General features: G+C 46.4%; 1 long non-coding RNA gene across 2 annotated transcripts; it reads right to left on the bottom strand.

The window, feature by feature from the left end:
• Positions 1–5,419: 5,419 nt before the first annotated feature.
• On the bottom strand, positions 5,420–15,149 carry LOC140630793 (uncharacterized). 2 transcript variants are annotated; one of them, XR_012028476.1, is made up of 3 exons: positions 14,892–15,149; positions 14,370–14,498; positions 5,420–5,708 (listed from the first exon to the last, which is right to left on the bottom strand). It is a non-coding gene; the product is annotated as an uncharacterized lncRNA (long non-coding RNA). The 2 variants fall into 2 exon arrangements; XR_012028477.1 differs by lacking the exon at positions 14,370–14,498.
• Positions 15,150–16,596: the final 1,447 nt, after the last annotated feature.

The following is a 16,596-nucleotide window of genomic DNA, read 5'->3' as shown; positions in this document are numbered from 1 at the left end:
ATTTATTTAAGATTTTGTTTATTTATTTATAGAGACACAGAGAGAGAATGAGAGGCAGAGACACAGGCAGAGGAAGAAGCAGGCTCCATGCAGAGAGCCTGACGTGGGATTCGATCCAGGGTCTCCAGGATCACGCCCCAGGCTGCAAGCGGCGCCAAACCGCTGCGCCACCGGGGCTGCCCTATGTATTTATTTTTAAGTAATCTCTACACCCTATGTGGGGCTTGAAGTCATGACCTTGATTTCAAGAGTCCCACACTGTCCTTCAGACTGAGCCGGGTGCCCCTAATTATTGTATTTAAATGGCTCATCTATCTTCTTACTTCTACTTCTCTACTGTCATCATTTTTCTTTTTTTTTTTTTTAAATTTATTTATGATAGTCACACACAGAGAGAGAGAGAGAGAGAGAGGCAGAGACATAGGCAGAGGGAGAAGCAGGCTCCATGCCGGGAGCCCGACGTGGGATTCAATCCCGGGTCTCCAGGATCGTGCCCTGGTCCAAAGGCAGGCGCCAAACCGCTGTGCCACCCAGGGATCCCTGTCATCATTTTTCTTGATCTGTCTGGTACATTTTTCTTTTTTTTTTTTCAAAGATTTTATTTATTTGTTCATGATAGACATAGAGAGAGAGAGGCAGAGACACAGGCAGAGGGAGAAGCAGGCTCCATGCAGGGAGCCCGATGCGGGACTCCATCCCGGGACTCCAGGATCACACCCTGGGCCGAAGGCAGGTGCGAAACTGCTGAGCCACAGGGATCCCTGGTACATTTTTCAGAAAGAGTTCATCAGTGCTTTGTTGTATTTCTAAATTTTGAGAATATATTCCTGTAGCATTTTTTTAAGGTTTTATTTATTTATTTATTTATTTATTTACTTACTTATTTATTTATTTGGGGGGGAGGGAGCACAAGCAGGGGGAGGAGCAGAGGGAGAAGCAGACTCCCCACTGAACAGGGAGCCCAATGATGCTGATGCAAGGCTTGATCACTGGCCCCTGGGATCATGACCTGAGCTGAAGGCAGATGCCCAATGGACTAAGCCACCCAGGCGCCCCTCCTGTAGCATTTAAAATGGAAGCACATCTTGACTGGATGTTTCTTTCCCTTAGAATTTTATAGACAGGGGTGCCTGAGTGGATCAATCCGTTAAACATTGGCCTTTGGCTCAGGTTGTGATCTCAGGATCCCTGCTCAATGGGGAGCCTGCTTCTCCTTCTCCCTCTTCCCACTGCCCCCCTCCCCCAGCTCATGCTTGCTGTCTCTCTTAAATAAATATATAAAATTTTACACAAAAAAAGAATTTTGTAGACGTTGCTTGATTTCTGTATTAGTATGGGTAATCCAAAGAAACTGAACACAACCAAAGGAGATTTACTGTCAGGAATTGCCTCATAGATTATGGAGGCTGAGAACTCCCATAATCTGCTATCTATAAGCTAGAGACCCAAGGAAGCCAGTGGTATAGTTTAGCTCAAGTCTGAAGGCTTGAGAACAAAGGGAGCTGAGGGTGTTGACCCCAGTCTGAGGGCCAGAGCAGATGAGAGAGTTGATGAGCTCACACAAGCAAGGCAGGAAAAAGAGGGGTGGATTTCTCCTTCCTCTGCCTTTTGTTCTGTTTGGGCCTTGGATTGGATGATGCCCACATATACTGGGGTAGGCCATCTGCTTTACTCAATTCACAGATTCAGATACTCACTCCATCCAGAACCGCCCTCACAGACACACTCAGAAATCGTGATTAGTCTGGGCACTACAGGTAGTCAAATTGACATAAAAATTAACCATTATCATCTTCTGGCATTGAATGCTGCGTGGAGAAATCTTTCTCAAAAGAAAACTCTATTCCCTCCATTAGCAGTCCCTCCTATTTTCCTTCCTCCCAACCACTGACAACCACTAATTTGCTTTCTATGTCTGTAATTAGGTGTTTTAGAGTGGACCATGACATGCTAATTCTCAAATTTATAGTGAAAAGCAAACAGCCAAGAATAGATACTTGTGAATGGAGGAGAGATACTTGTGAATGGAGGAGCAAAAAAGGGGGACTTGCCCAATCAAAGATCAAGATTTATTTTATCTTATTTTTTGTTTTAAAGATTTTATTTATTTATTCATGAGAGACACTCAGAGAGAGGCAGAGACACAGGCAGAGGGAGAAGCAGGCTCCCTGTGGGGAGCCTGATGCAGGACTCAATCCCAGGACCCCAGGATCACGACTTGAGCCGAAGGCAGGCGCTCAACCACTGAGCCACCCAGGAGTCCCAAGGGAAAAATTCACTAAATTAGACACACAAAATTGCTGACTGTAAAAGAATAAATACATTTGAAAAAATTAAACTTAAGAGGCACCTGGCTGGCTCAGTCAGTAGAGTGTACGACTCTTGATCTCAGGGTTGTGGGTTTGAGCCCCACTTTGGGTATAGAGATCACTTCCAAAAATATTAAAACTAAGAACATTTGTTCATCAAAAGACACTATGGAGAAAGTGAAAAAAAATAAGTTGTGAAACTGGGAAAAGAGTTTTGGAACATATACAACTGACAAAGAATGTGTTAAGAACTTCTAAAAACAGGGATCCCTGGGTGGCGCAGCGGTTTGGCGCCTGCCTTTGGCCCAGGGCGCGATCCTGGAGACCCAGGATCGAGTCCCACGTCAGGCTCCCGGTGCATGGAGCCTGCTTCTCCCTCTGCCTGTGTCTCTGCCTCTCTCTCTCTCTCTCTCTCTCTCTGTGTGACTATCCTAAATAAATAAATAAAATATTTAAAAAAAAAAAAAAAAAAAAAAAAGAACTTCTAAAAACAAATAAGGAAAGAACAAATCATCTGATAGAAAAATAGGCAAAACACATAATAGGAACTTCAGAGACAAGCAACAATGAGGAGATGTTCAACTTTTTTTTTTTTTTTTTTTTTTTTATGATAGTCACAGAGAGAGAGAGAGAGGCAGAGACACAGGCAGAGGGAGAAGCAGGCTCCATGTACCGGGAGCCCGACGTGGGATTCGATCCGGGGTCTCCAGGATCGCGCCCTGGGCCAAAGGCAGGCGCCAAACCGCTGCGCCACCCAGGGATCCCTCTTTTTTTTTTTTTTTTAAGACTTTATTTATTTGAGAGAGAATATGAGCATGGGGTCGGGGCAGAGGGAGAGGAGAGAGTAGACTCCCCATGGAGTGGGGAATCGGATGTGGGACTCAATTCCCAGACCCTGGGATCATGACCCAAGCTGAAGGGAGACTCTCAACCAACTGAGCCACCCAGAAACCCCAACTTTCTTTGTAACTAGGGAATTCAAATCAAAGTTGGACATTATATATACCCCAGGACCCAGCATTCCAATTCTAGCTATATGCTCAGAGAAACTTTCATCTGGGCACCAGCAGGCATGTATAAAAAACATGTTTGTGGAAACAGTGTTTGGAAAAGAAAAACATGGAAACAACTCAAAAGTCTACAGGTAGGAGAACGAATATATAAATGTGGCATATTCACAAAATGGAATATTATACATTTGTTTGAACTACAACAATGTAGTCAAATCTAGCGAATCTTGGGAATATAATATTAAATGAAAAAAATGTCAGAAGATAACATGATCCTATTTTTTGTAAAGCTAATATTTAAAATGAGGCAATAGGGGATCCCTGGGTGGCTCAGTGGTTTGGCGCCTGCCTTCGGCCCAGGACTTGATCCTGGAGTCCCAGAATGGAGTCCCGCATCGGGCTCCCTGCATGGAGCCTGCTTCTCCCTCTGCCTGGGTCTCTGCTTCTCTCTTTCTGTATCTCTCATGAATAAATAAATAAAATCTTTATAAAAAAACAAAAAGAATTAATATGAGGCAATATTGTGGCACCACCCATATATGTGATAAAAGTAAAAGACAGTCATTCCAAGTGACGTCAGCAAGTTGGCAGGAGAGGGGTTTTCTTTTTTTAAATTTATTTTTTTTTTAATTTTTATTTATGATAGTCACAGAGAGAGAGAGAGGGGCGCAGAGACACAGGCAGAGGGAGAAGCAGGCTCCATGCACCGGGAGCCCGACGTGGGATTCGATCTCGGGTCTCCAGGATCGCGCCCTGGGCCAAAGGCAGGCGCCAAACCGCTGCGCCACCCAGGGATCCCAGGAGAGGGGTTTTCTATGTCATCTTCCTGCAGAACATTGATTTTGAAAACCAACCAGGGATGAAAGTATCTTTTTTTTTTTTTTTTTTTGGATGAAAGTATCTTTAACGGGAGTCCAGGAGTCTAGAATCCAGTGAAGTTCTAGCACACTGCTGGAAGAAAAAAAATTAAAGATTAAAGGCACTGAAGAGGGATCCCTGGGTGGCGCAGCGGTTTGGCGCCTGCCTTTGGCCCAGGGCGCGATCCTGGAGACCCCGGATCGAATCCCACGTCGGGCTCCCGGTGCATGGAGCCTGCTTCTCCCTCTGCCTCTCTCTCTCTCTCTCTCTCTGTGACTATCCTAAATAAATAAATAAAATATTAAAAAAAAAAGAGGAAAAAATAAAGGCACTGAAGAGGGGGTGCCTGGCTTGCTCAGTGGTTGAGAGTCTGCCTTTGGCTCAGGTCGTTATCCTGGGGTCCTGGGATCGAGTCCCGCATTGGGCTCCCTGCTCAGCGGGGAGTCTGCTTCTCCCTCAGCCTGTGTCTCTCGTGAATAAATAAATAAAATATTAAAAAAAAAAGATGCTCAGCATCACTGATCATGAGGGAAATGCTAACCAAAACTACAATGAGGCATCATTTCACATCTGTTAGGATGGCTATTATCAAAAAGTCAAAAGATAATAAGTGATGGCAACAATGTGGAGAAAGGGGAAACTGTGCATATTTGGTGAGGATGTAAGTTGGTACAACAACGATGGAAAACACTAGACAGTTTCCTCAAAAGATTAAAAGTCAAACTACCGTATGATCCAGACTTCCCAATCCTGGGTGTGTACCCAAGAGAAATGAAGTCACTAGCTCAGAAAGATATCTGCACCCCCATATTTATTGCAACATTAGTCACAATAACCAAGACACGGAGGGATCCCTGGGTGGCGCAGTGGTTTGGCACCTGCCTTTGGCCCAGGGCATGATCCTGGAGACCCCGGATCGAGTCCCACGTCGGGCTCCCGGTGCATGGAGCCTGCTTCTTCCTCTCCCTGTGTCTCTGCCTCTCTCTCTCTCCCTCTGTGACTATAATAAATAAATAAATAATAAATAAATAAATAACCAAGACACGGAAACAACCCAAATGTTCCATTGATGGATGAACAGATAAAGAAAATGTGGTGTACATGTACAATGGGGTGTTCTTCAGCCTTACAAAAGAAGGAAATTCTGCCATTTGCAACAACATGGGTGAACCAGGAGGACACTCTGCTAAGAGAAACAAGCCAGAGACCGAAAGTCAAAAATGGCATGATCTCACTCATGGGGAATCTTTAAAAAGTCAAATTCATTGATATAGAGAATAGAATGGTGGCTGCCAGGGTCTGGGGGATACAGGCAATGGGGGATGTTGGTCAACAGGTGCTAACTTTCAGTTATAAGGTGAACAAGTTCTGGGGTACCCGGGGACCTCAGTTGGTGAAGCATCTGCCTTCGTCTTGGATTGTGGTCTCCGGGGTCCTGGGATCGAGCCCTGTATCAGACTCCCTGCTCAGCGGGCAATCTGCTTCTCCCTCTGCCTCTGCTGCTCCCCCGGCATGCTCTCTCTGTCTCTCTCTGTCAAATAAAGAAATAAAATCTTTAAATAGTAATGAAAGAAAAATATTAAATAAAAAATAGAGTAAGAAACAGACAAAGAACACAAAATACAGTCATGCATGGAACAGTAACATGTCATGAGTAATCCAGTTTTGTGCACCACACCTAATGTCAAAAAATAAATTCTAGAAACATAATTCATTAAGAACTAAATATTAAAATGAGAAAACCAAATGGTCACACCGATAAATTCAGTAAGGAAATCTGATGAATGTCAATATCTATTCATGACTTTTTAGAAAAACCTACAAAACAGTCTTATCAAATAGAATAAAAGTATACTTCCTTAACATGATAGAGAGAATCTACCAGAAATATTCGGAAACATCACCCTCCCTGGTGAAGCATTAAGATGACGCATTCAGAATGTAGTGGCACCTGGCCTGGCTCAGTAAGTGGGGTGAGTGACTCTTGGTCTCAGGGTCATGAGTTCAAGCCCCACACTGGGTATAGAGGTTACTTACAATCTTTAAAAAGAAAAAAAAAGAAAACAGAATGGAGAAACATCCTCAAGATCTGGAATGAGGCAAGTATCCTTGACCTCTGCCACTTTTATTCTCTGTCCTGGAAAGGAAGTCTGGTCATATTCCTTCGTGACCGTGAGTCGCATCACAGGGGACAGAACGCAAGACTCACAGCAACTCCGGATGCCTCCTGTGCTGGAAAGTTCTATGCAGGAGATCACATTTGGAACTTGTGAAGCAGAGGGGTGACCCCGGGGTGGGAGGCGGGGGGGCACGCTCCCTGCCAGCCTGGGCCCTGTTGGGCTCCCACGGAAGGCACCAAAAATGTGATCTTGTCTGTTTTGTCTCCAAATTTCCAAAATGGCAAACTCAGACATGGATCCTTATTGGAAGCAGAAAAAGAAAGTCCTGAGGGCCGGCCATGGTTTTAAATGTTCACAGCTGCCCTGTGTGAGTCTGGTCCTGATGCTTGCTCTGTCTCTTTGGACCGAGTTGTGACTTTTAGTATGGCTTGTAAAGTTTTGTCTGGGAGCCAGACATCATGTGCTGGGTGATGGGGACTGCTATAAATAGGCCTCCCCATGTGGCTGGGGTGTGGGGGCAGGGGTGCTGTGGCCCCACTGTCTTTAGGAAGCCTGAGTCCCTGGGCCATAAACTTCTCATTTATTGATTTTTTTTAAAGATTTATTTATTTATTTATTCATGAGAGGGAGACAGAGAGAGAGAGAGAGAGAGAGAGAGAGAATGGCAGAGACACAGGAAGAGGGAGAAGCAGGCTCCATGCAGGGAGCCTGAGGCAGACCTCCATCCCAGGATTCCAGGATAACCCCCTGGGCCAAAGGCAGGCGCTGAACCTCTGAGCCAACCCAGGCAACCCTGATTTTTTTTTTTTTTTTAAGATTTTATCAATTTATTCAAGAGAGACACGCAGAGAGAGGCAGAGACACAGGCAGAGGGAGAAGCAGGCTCCCTGTGGGGACTCCGATGAAGGACTGGATCCCAGGACCCCGGGATCACGCCCTGAACTGAAGGCAGATGCTCAACCCCTGAGCCCCCCAGACGCCTCTCATTTATTGATTCTAACCAGAGTTCATTTTGTCTTGAGCTTATGAGTTTTTAAGTAATCTCCGTGCCCAAGGTGGGGCTTGAACTCACAACTCAGAGCTCAAGAGTCACAGGCTAGACCCATCCCATCTACTGGACACAGAGCCTTCCACACTTTAGTTTCAGGTGAAGCTTCTCAATTTTTTTTCTCCCCCTTGGAGGTACGGGCCTGCCTGAGGGGCTGGAGTAGGGTATTTGCCTTCTCTCAGGTGGATCAGGTCCTGATTACACTTCAACTGGTTAGGCTCCCTAGTTTCCCTGGAGGGCGGGCTCTGTCAGGAAGGACAGAAAGCTCTGGATGGAGCAGCCTGGGTGGCTCAGCGGTTTAGTGCCTGCCTTCGGCCCAGGGCTTGATCCTGGAGACCTAGGATCCCACGTCGGGCTCCCTACATGGAGCCTGCTTCTCCCTCTGCCTGTCTCTCTGTGTGTCTCTCATAAATAAATAAAATCTTTAAAAAAAAAAAGGAATGCTCTGGATGATTTCCAGAATGGCTCCTTTTCAATTCCTCTGCCTGAAGCAGAAGGGGATTTTCTTCCATCTTTACTGGAAGAACTTGGTAGGACTCCTAGAGTTAAAAAAACAAAACAAAACAAACAAAACAAACAAAAAACCCCACCTCACCAAGAGCGGGGTTCCCCAGCTGGCTCCATCAGTGGAACACATAAGTCTTGATCTAAGGGTTGTGAGTTCGAGCCTCATATTGGGTGTAGAGATTACTTTAAAATCCTTTTTTTTTTTAAGATTTTATTTATTTATTTATTTATTTATTTATTTATTTATTTATTTGAGAGAGAGAATATGACTTCACAAGCAGGGTGAGGGGCAGAGGGAGAAGCAGACTGCACTGAGCAGAGAGCCCGACTCAGGATTCGCTCCCAGGACCATGGGATCACGACTGCAGCAGAAAGCAGTTGCCCAACAGACTGAGCCACCCAGGTACCCCTAAAAATAAAATCTTAAAAACAAAAATCTCACCAAGAATGCCCCCCCCAACACACACACACACACACACACACACACACACACACACCAGTGCTCCCCCCATCCCGCCTGGGCCCAGTGTCTCTAAATCTCAGGCTTCTCTACACTGAGCTTATCTACCCTGAGCCTTCAGCAGTTCCTCAAGTACCATTCGGCTTTCTCCAAAGCTGAACACAGCTCTCGTGGAGGTTTCTGTTCATGGGCTTTTGCTCTGCCAAGTTCTATTTCTTTTGTATCTGCCTGTCCATCTGTCCAGTTTGGCGGGGGGAGCAGCTCACACTGTGACCTCAGTTCTTTGATGAATCTAAGAACTGTTAATGTTTACTTTGTTCAGCTTTCTCCTTGGTAAGCTGGAGTGACAACTTCCAAGCTCCTTACGTCCTGGACCAGAAATCCGAAGTCTCTCACACTCTTTGTTTTTTAATTATTATTTTTAAAGATTTATTTATTTATTTTAGAGAGAGAGAGAAGAGGAGCAGAGGAAGAGAGACTCTTAAGTAGGCTCCGTGTTGTGTGCGGAGCCTGATGCGGCGCTCGATCTCATAATCCCGAGATCATGACCTGAGCAGAAGCTAAGTCCGACACTTAACCAACTAAGCCACCCAGGTGACCCTCTCTCGCTCTTTTTGAATGATGTCTGCTTTACTGAGATGCAATTCATATACCATAAAATTCACCCTTTTAGAGAGTAAAATTTGGTGGTTTTCAGGATATTCACAAAGTTGTGCTACCATCACCACCACTAGCCAATTTTGGAACATTTTCATCACACCGAAAAGAAACTTTGTTGGCCATTGCTCCCTGTTCCCCCTTCTCCCAATCAGAGGCAACCACCACTACCACACCCTGTCTCTATGGACTGGCCTGTTCTAGACGCTTCGTATAAATGGAATCAGGATATGAGGCCTTTTGTGTCTGGTTCTCTCACTTAGCACAATGTTCTCAAGGTTTATATCCGTGTTGTAGCACAGTTCAGGGTTTCATTTCCTTTTACGCTCAAATAATCCTTTGTATGGCTACAACACATTTGTGTATTTATTCATCAGTTGGTAGACATTTGGGTTGTTTCTACTTTTCGTCCGTTATGAATAATGCTGCTCTGAACATTCACGTGCACATTTTTGTGTAACTCTGTTTTCAATTTCCTTGGATATACACCAGGGAGTAGAATCACTTGGTCTGTATTTAACATTTTGAGGAACTGTGCTTATTGGCCATTTTTATGCCTTCTTTTAAAAAAAATTATTTATTTATTTATTTATTTATTTATTTATTTATTTATTTATTTATTCCTGAGAGACACAGAGAGGCAGAGACACAGGCAGAGGGAGAAGCAGGTTCCCTGTGGGGAGCCGGATGAAGGATTCAATCCCAGGACTCCAGGATTACAACCTGGGCAGAAGGCAGACACTCCACTGCTGAGCCACCCAGGCATCCCGCCTTCTTCTTCTTCTTCTTTTTTTTTTTTTTTTTTTTTTTTAAGATTTTATGTATTTGTGGGATCCCTCGGTGGCGCAGCGGTTTAGCGCCTGCCTTTGGCCCAGGGCGCGATCCTGGAGACCCGGGATCAAATCCCACGTCGGGCTCCCGGTGCATGGAGCCTGCTTCTCCCTCTGCCTGTGTCTCTGCCTCTCTCTCTCTCTCTCTCTCTCTCTGTGACTATCATAAATAAAAATTTTAAAAAAAGATTTTATGTATTTGTAAATAAAAAGAGAAAGAGTGAGACAGAGCAAGAGAGAGTAAAATATAGGAGGGAGAAGTAGGCTCCCCAACTGAGCAGGGAGCCAGACACGGGGCTCCATCCCAGGGCCCCAGGACCATGACCCAAACTGAAGGCAGACACCTAACTGCCTAAGCCACCCAGGCGCCCCCATTTTTATGCCTTCTTTAGAGAAATGTGTATTTAAATATTTTGCCTATTTTAGGGGATCCCTGGGTGGCTCAGCGGTTTAGCGCCACCTTCAGTCCAGGGCCTGATCCTGGAGTCTCGGGATCAAGTCTCGGGATCAAGTCTCGGGATCAAGTCTCAGGATTGAGTCCCACCAGGGGCTCCCTGCATGGAGCCTGCTTCTCCCTCTGCCTGTGTCTCTGCCTCTCTCTCTCTCTGTCTGTGTGTCTCTCATGAATAAATAAAATCTTTTATTTTTTTAAAAATTTATTTATGATAGTCACACAGAGAGAGAGAGAGAGAGAGAGAGAGAGGCAGAGGCATAGGCAGAGGGAGAAGCAGACTCCATGCACTGGGAGCCCGACATGGGATTCAATCCCGGGTCTCCAGGATCGCGCCCTGGGCCAAAGGCAGGCACTAAACCGCTGCGCCACCCAGGGTTCCCAAATAAAATCTTTCAAAAAATATTTTGCCCCCCCCCAAAAAAAAATTTTGCCCATTTAAAAATTGGATTGAAAAAAAAATAAAATAAAAAAATAAAAATTGGATTGTTTATCTTTTTATTTTTTTGGTTGTAAGAGTTCTTTGGATATTTGTATAAGGTCCCTTATCATATATGAGTTGCAAATATTTTCTCCCTTTCAAGTGTTTTCTTTCTACTTTCTTTGTGTGGTGTCCTTTGAAGCAAAAAAAGTGTTTAATTTTGACAAAGTCTAGTTTATCTAGATTTCCCCTCCCTCCCTCCCTCCCTCCCTCCCTCCCTCCCTCCCTTCCTTCCTTCCTTCCTTCCTTCCTTCCTTCCTTCCTTCCTTCTTTCTTTTTCTTTCTTTTCTTCTTTCTTTCTTCACCAAACTTGGGGAATGAACTTACAACCCCAAGATCAAGAGTTACATGCTCCTCTGACTGAGCCAGCCAGGTACCCCTCTTTGATTATTTATGCCTTTGGTATCATATATAAGAAAACACTGCCAGGGTGCCTGGGTGGCTCAGTTGGTTGAGCGTCTGCGTTCAGCTCAGGTCATGATCCCAGAGTTCTGGGATCAAGCCCCATATTGGGTTCCTTGCTCAGTTGGAATCTGCTTCTTCCTCTGCCTCTCCCAGCTCTCATGTTCTCTCTCTCTGTGTCTCTCTCAAATAAATAAATAAATAAATAAATAAATAAATAAATAAATAAATAAAATCTTAAAAAGAAGGTTACCCCAAGGTCACAAAAACTTAGGTCTCTTTTTTTCTATGACTTTTTAGCTCTTACATCTACATCTGTGATCAATTTTGAGTTAACATTTGTATATGGTGTGAGGTAAGGGTCCAACTTCATTCTTTCTTTTTTTATAATTTTTATTTTATTTTTTTTAACTTCATTCTTTCATGTGGCCCACTTGTCTTAGGACCATTTGTTAAAAAAACTATCTTTTCCATTTGACTGACTTGGCACCCGTATCCTTGTATCAAAAATTGGTTAGAGGTGCCTGGCTGGCTCAGTCAGTACAGTATTAGGTTCTTTTTTTTTTTTTTTTCAGTATTAGGTTCTTTTTTTTTTTTTTTTTTTTTAATTTTTTTTATTTATGATAGTCACACAGATTGAGAGAGAGAGAGGCAGAGACACAGGCAGAGGGAGAAGCAGGCTCCATGCTCCGGGAGCCCGACGTGGGATTCGATCCCGGGTCTCCAGGATCGCGCCCTGGGCCAAAGGCAGGCGCCAAACCGCTGTGCCACCCAGGGATCCCCTTTTTTTTTTTTTTTTTTTTTAAAGATTTATTTATTTGGGATCCCTGGGTGGCACAGGGGTTTGGCGCCTGCCTTTGGCCCAGGGCGCGATCCTGGAGACCTGGGATCGAATCCCACATTGGGCTTCCGGTGCATGGAGCCTGCTTCTCCCTCTGCCTGTGTCTCTGCCTCTCTCTCTTTCTCTCTCTGTGACTATCATAAATAAATAAACATTTAAAAAAAAAGATTTATTTATTTATTCATTCAGAGAGAGAGAGGCAGGCAGAGACACAGGCAGAGGGAGAAGCAGGCCCCATACAGGGAGCCCTATGCAGGACTGGATCCTGGGTCTCCAGAATCACGCCCTGGGCTGCAGGCGGCGCTAAACCGCTGCGCCACTGGGGCTGCCCCAGTATTAGGTTCTTGATCTCGGGATTGTGAGTTTGAGCCCCATGTTGGGCATAGGGATTACTTTTTTTTTTTTTTTTAAGATTTATTTATTTATTCATGAGAGACACAGAGGGAGAGGCAAAGACACAGGCAGGAAGCAGGCTCCTTGCAGGAAGCCCAATGTGGGACTCGATCCCAGGACTCCGGGATCATGTCCTGAGCCAAAGGCAGATGCTCAACCTCTGAGCCACCCAGGCACCCCAGGATTACTAAAAAAAAAAAAAAAAAAAAAAAAAAAAAAAAAAAAAACAACCATATATTACTTTCTAAAAAATTGGTTGACCAGCAACTTAAAGGGTTTATACCTTTCTAATTGTAACTAATCCTTCATGTGCCAAATCAGACTTACCTTCCTCAGTAATGCCTTCCCTGACCATTCCCTGACTCCCAGCACCCAATTAGATAGGGCCTTTGTGTTTGGGTTTTTTTTTTAAGATTTTATTTATTTATTTGACAGAGGGAGGAGAGTGACAGCATAAGCAGAGGGAGCAGCAGGCAGAGGGAGAAGGAGAAGCAGGCCGCCACCAAGCAGAGCTCAATGTGGGGCTCAATGTGGGGCTGGACCCCAGGACCCTGGGATCATTACCTGAGCCAAAAGCGGATGCTTCACTGACTAAGCCAACCAGGTGCCCCTAGATAGGGCTTTGTAACTGGATCTCCAAACCCCCTCTGCATACTTGGATACCTATGCAGCAACTTATTTGCTCCCTGTCCCTGCAGCCACTGTAAGGTTTGAGTGCCTGTACCTGATGCTCCCATTACAGGGCTCCCTGGATCCCTTTAGAAAGAGGTTTTCTGTGCAGTGTTGGTTTTATCTGAAGGAGCCCCTTTCAAGGGTGACCAGCTCATTTTTGTTTGCCTGGCATTGCAAGTCCAGGGTCCCATGAAACACCTCGGTCCCAGGCAATCTGTACTGTTGGTCACCCTAGCCTTAGTCTCTGGGAGACTTGGGGCAGGGGCCCTTCTGCTCAGGACTGAGTCTTTGTCATGCTTTCAGCTTTCCCCAAAGTTCTTGAACCAACTCCTTCCTTGTGTCTATGGGAAGCAGAGTCTGCTCCACCAACCACGGGGCCTTCCTGGTGTCCCTGTCACCACCTCACAGGCTTTGTCAGGCTCCAGGCTCTGTCAGAGAAATGAGGTCAGGGAGGCAGGACTCCTTGCTCAGCCTCTGACTACCCTGGCTCTCCTAGGACATGGCCTGGAGGAAGCTGCAGGAGCAGGGAGCTCTGCAGAGGTCAGGGCTTGTCACCAGCCCACCCTCCCACCCCCACCCCCACCCCCGGGCTGCAGGACTCTTCTGTGAGGCTGCAGCCTGCACGGAAGAAGGGTCTTTTTGAGAAATGCCCCATGACTCTTGTTCTCAAAGCCTGGTGAGGATGTCATTCTCTACCCCACTCTTTTAGGGGGATTTCAATTTTTAAAAATATATATATTATTTATTTATTCATGACAGACAGACAGAGAGAGGCAGAAACACAGGCAGAGGGAGAAGCAGACTCCATGCAGGGAGCCTGACACGGGAGTGGATCCTGGGTCTCCAGGATCACACTCTGGGCCCAAGGTGGCGCTAAACCGCTGAGCTATCTGGGGTTTAGGGGGATTTCAGGAGAAATTCATCCATGACCTTCATACCAAGAGCAGGAAAACTTTTCCTGAACAGTTGGTTGGTTGTTAATCTCAGGGACTGTTGGAATGGTTAATGATAGAGCCTCTCTTCCTACATTAGCTTCTGGGATGCTTGAAGCAGATTTGTGGGGCCCCCTCACACAAAACAGGCAGGGCATCCAGGTTGAGTTGTGAGTTCAAGTCCCATGTTGGAGGGTGCCTGGGGGGTCAGCGGTTGAGTGTCTGCCTTCAGCTCAGGGCGTGATCCCAGGATCCTGGGATCGAGTTCTGCATCGGGCTCCCCACAGGGAACCTGCTTCTCCCTCTGCCTCTCTCCACTCTCATCCTCTTCCCCTCTCTCTTTCAAATAAATAAATAAAATCTTAAGAAAAAACAACCAAAAGAGACAAAACCCATACTTGGACACTGGGAAACTCTGGCTGGGGTCCCCTCAGAGGGCCAGCCTTCTGCACCACTGACTTCTTTACTAATGAAAGATCCTAGGGTCTCCACCACCTGCAAATTCTCCTTCCCGGGAGCATGCGTTCCTTTTGCAAGTAAAACAGAAAGGGGAAGATTTTTAATATTTAACAAAAAAACAATCGAATCTACTAAAATAGTACCCTCCCACTGGTGCCATGGCCCCTCTTCAGCCACCGCCTCCCCCAGCCCCTGCCTGTCCTGTCCCACGTCACCTTGTCCCCGGGGGCGGGGGGGGGGGGGGGGGCAGCTGCCGCTCCCCTATCACCCCCTCAAGCTGCCCCAGCCTCCCTGTGAAATCTTGCTGGCCCTGCTTCCCCGCCTCCCTGCCTCCTCCGCAGGCTGCCCCCCTTCCAGGCTTCCTTCCTGAGCATCTTGGGGCTCAGCCCTCAGCCCGACTCTGCCTCTCCCCTCCCTCCCTCCTCTTCTCCCACAGCCCTCGTTGAAACTGCGGCTTATACCTTCAGCCTGGCTCCAGGCCCGCCACCAGGTGCCGGTGCGACTTCCCTGCTGGGACCTCCCAAGGCACTCCAACCTGGCAGGGTCAGGGTAGAGCTCTGGTCTCAAATGCCTTCCTCCCCGAGGTCCCTGTCCGGATGCTCGGCACCTACATCCCCCACATGCTCAGCCGCCAGAGCTCTTCTCTGGGACCCTCTCCAAGGGGTGTGGCCGGGCCGTTCTCCCGGCAGCCGCACCTCCATTCCCACCGCCTCCCCCGCTGCCCCCCCCAGCCAGCTGCAGAGCCCCTAAGAGGCTGTCCCGCAGGATCTTTGGCAGATAGAGTCTCCTCCCTCGCTGGCTTGAAGCCTTTTTAATGGCTTCCCTCTGTCCACAGGACAAACTCCAAACTGTGGAGGACACAGTCTGGGGAAACGCTTTCCCCTCTCATGCTCAGCCGGGTCCTTCCCACCACGAGGCCTCCATCTGCCTTCTAGTGATGCTCCTTTCCCCTCCCCAGTCCCCCCACTATATGTGATTTATGTTAACATTTCTTTCTTTTTTTTTTTTTAAGATTTTATTTATTTAGTTGAGAGAGAGAGAAAGAGAGAGCGCAAGCAGGGGGAGAAACAGGCTTCCTGAGGAGCAGGAGCCCGATACAGGACTCAATCCCAGGACCCCAGGATCATGACCTGAGCTGAAGGCAGAGGCTTCACTGACTGAGCAACGCAGACGCCCCTGTCAACGTATTTCTTATTGTTTTTTTTTTTAATTTTATTTATTTATGATAGGCACACAGTGAGAGAGAGAGAGAGGCAGAGACACAGGCAGAGGGAGAAGCAGGCTCCATGCACCGGGAGCCCGATGTGGGATTCGATCCCGGGTCTCCAGGATCGCGCCCCGGGCCAAAGGCAGGCGCTAAACCACTGTGCCACCCAGGGATCCCCTCTTATTGTTTTTCAACATTTTAAAATTGTGGTTAAAATACATAGAACATGAAATCTATCACTGTAAACATTCTTTTTTTAAAATCTTAACCAAAATAAAAAAAAAATCTTAACCATGTTGAAGTGTGCAGGTTCAACAGTGTTAAACATATTTGTGCTGTGGGGCACCCATCACGGCCATCTGTCTCCAGAATGCTTCATCTTTTTTTTTTTTTTTTTAAGATTTTATTTGTTTATTTGACATAGAGAGAGAGAATAGGAGCACAGGCAGGAGCGGCAGAGGGAGGGGGAGAAACAGGTTCCCCACTAAGCAGGGAGTCCAATGTGGGGGCTCGATGCTGGGACCCTGAGATCATGACCCGAGCCAAAGCCATATACTTCCCCAACTGAGCCCCCCCAGGTGCCCCCAGAACTCTTCATCTCGCCAAACTGAAACTATGTCCCCCTTAAACATCAATTCCCCATCCCCTCCTGGCCCCTGGCACCCCCAGTCAACATTCTGCTCCTGTGACCTTGACCACGTGGGGTACCTCATACATGTGGAGTCATACAATAATTGTCTTTTTTGTGACCGGCTTACATCACTCAGCACAGCGTCCCCAGTGTCCACCCGTGTTGTCACAGGTATTAGGATGTCCTTCCTCTTTAAAGCTGAGTGACATTCCATGTATGTAAGTACAGTGCTTTGCGTATAGATTCCCCCATCGATGGACATGGGGTTGCTTTCACTCTGGCTATTAGCAATAATGCTGCTGCGAGTGCTGCTGTGCAAATACCTCTT

Source organism: Canis lupus, chromosome 3, assembly GCF_048164855.1.
Source record: "Canis lupus baileyi chromosome 3, mCanLup2.hap1, whole genome shotgun sequence".
In the NCBI taxonomy this organism is placed as follows: Eukaryota; Metazoa; Chordata; class Mammalia; order Carnivora; family Canidae; genus Canis; species Canis lupus.
The sequence above is the reverse complement of the archived record's forward strand: the minus strand, read 5'-3'. Positions and strand labels throughout refer to the sequence as shown.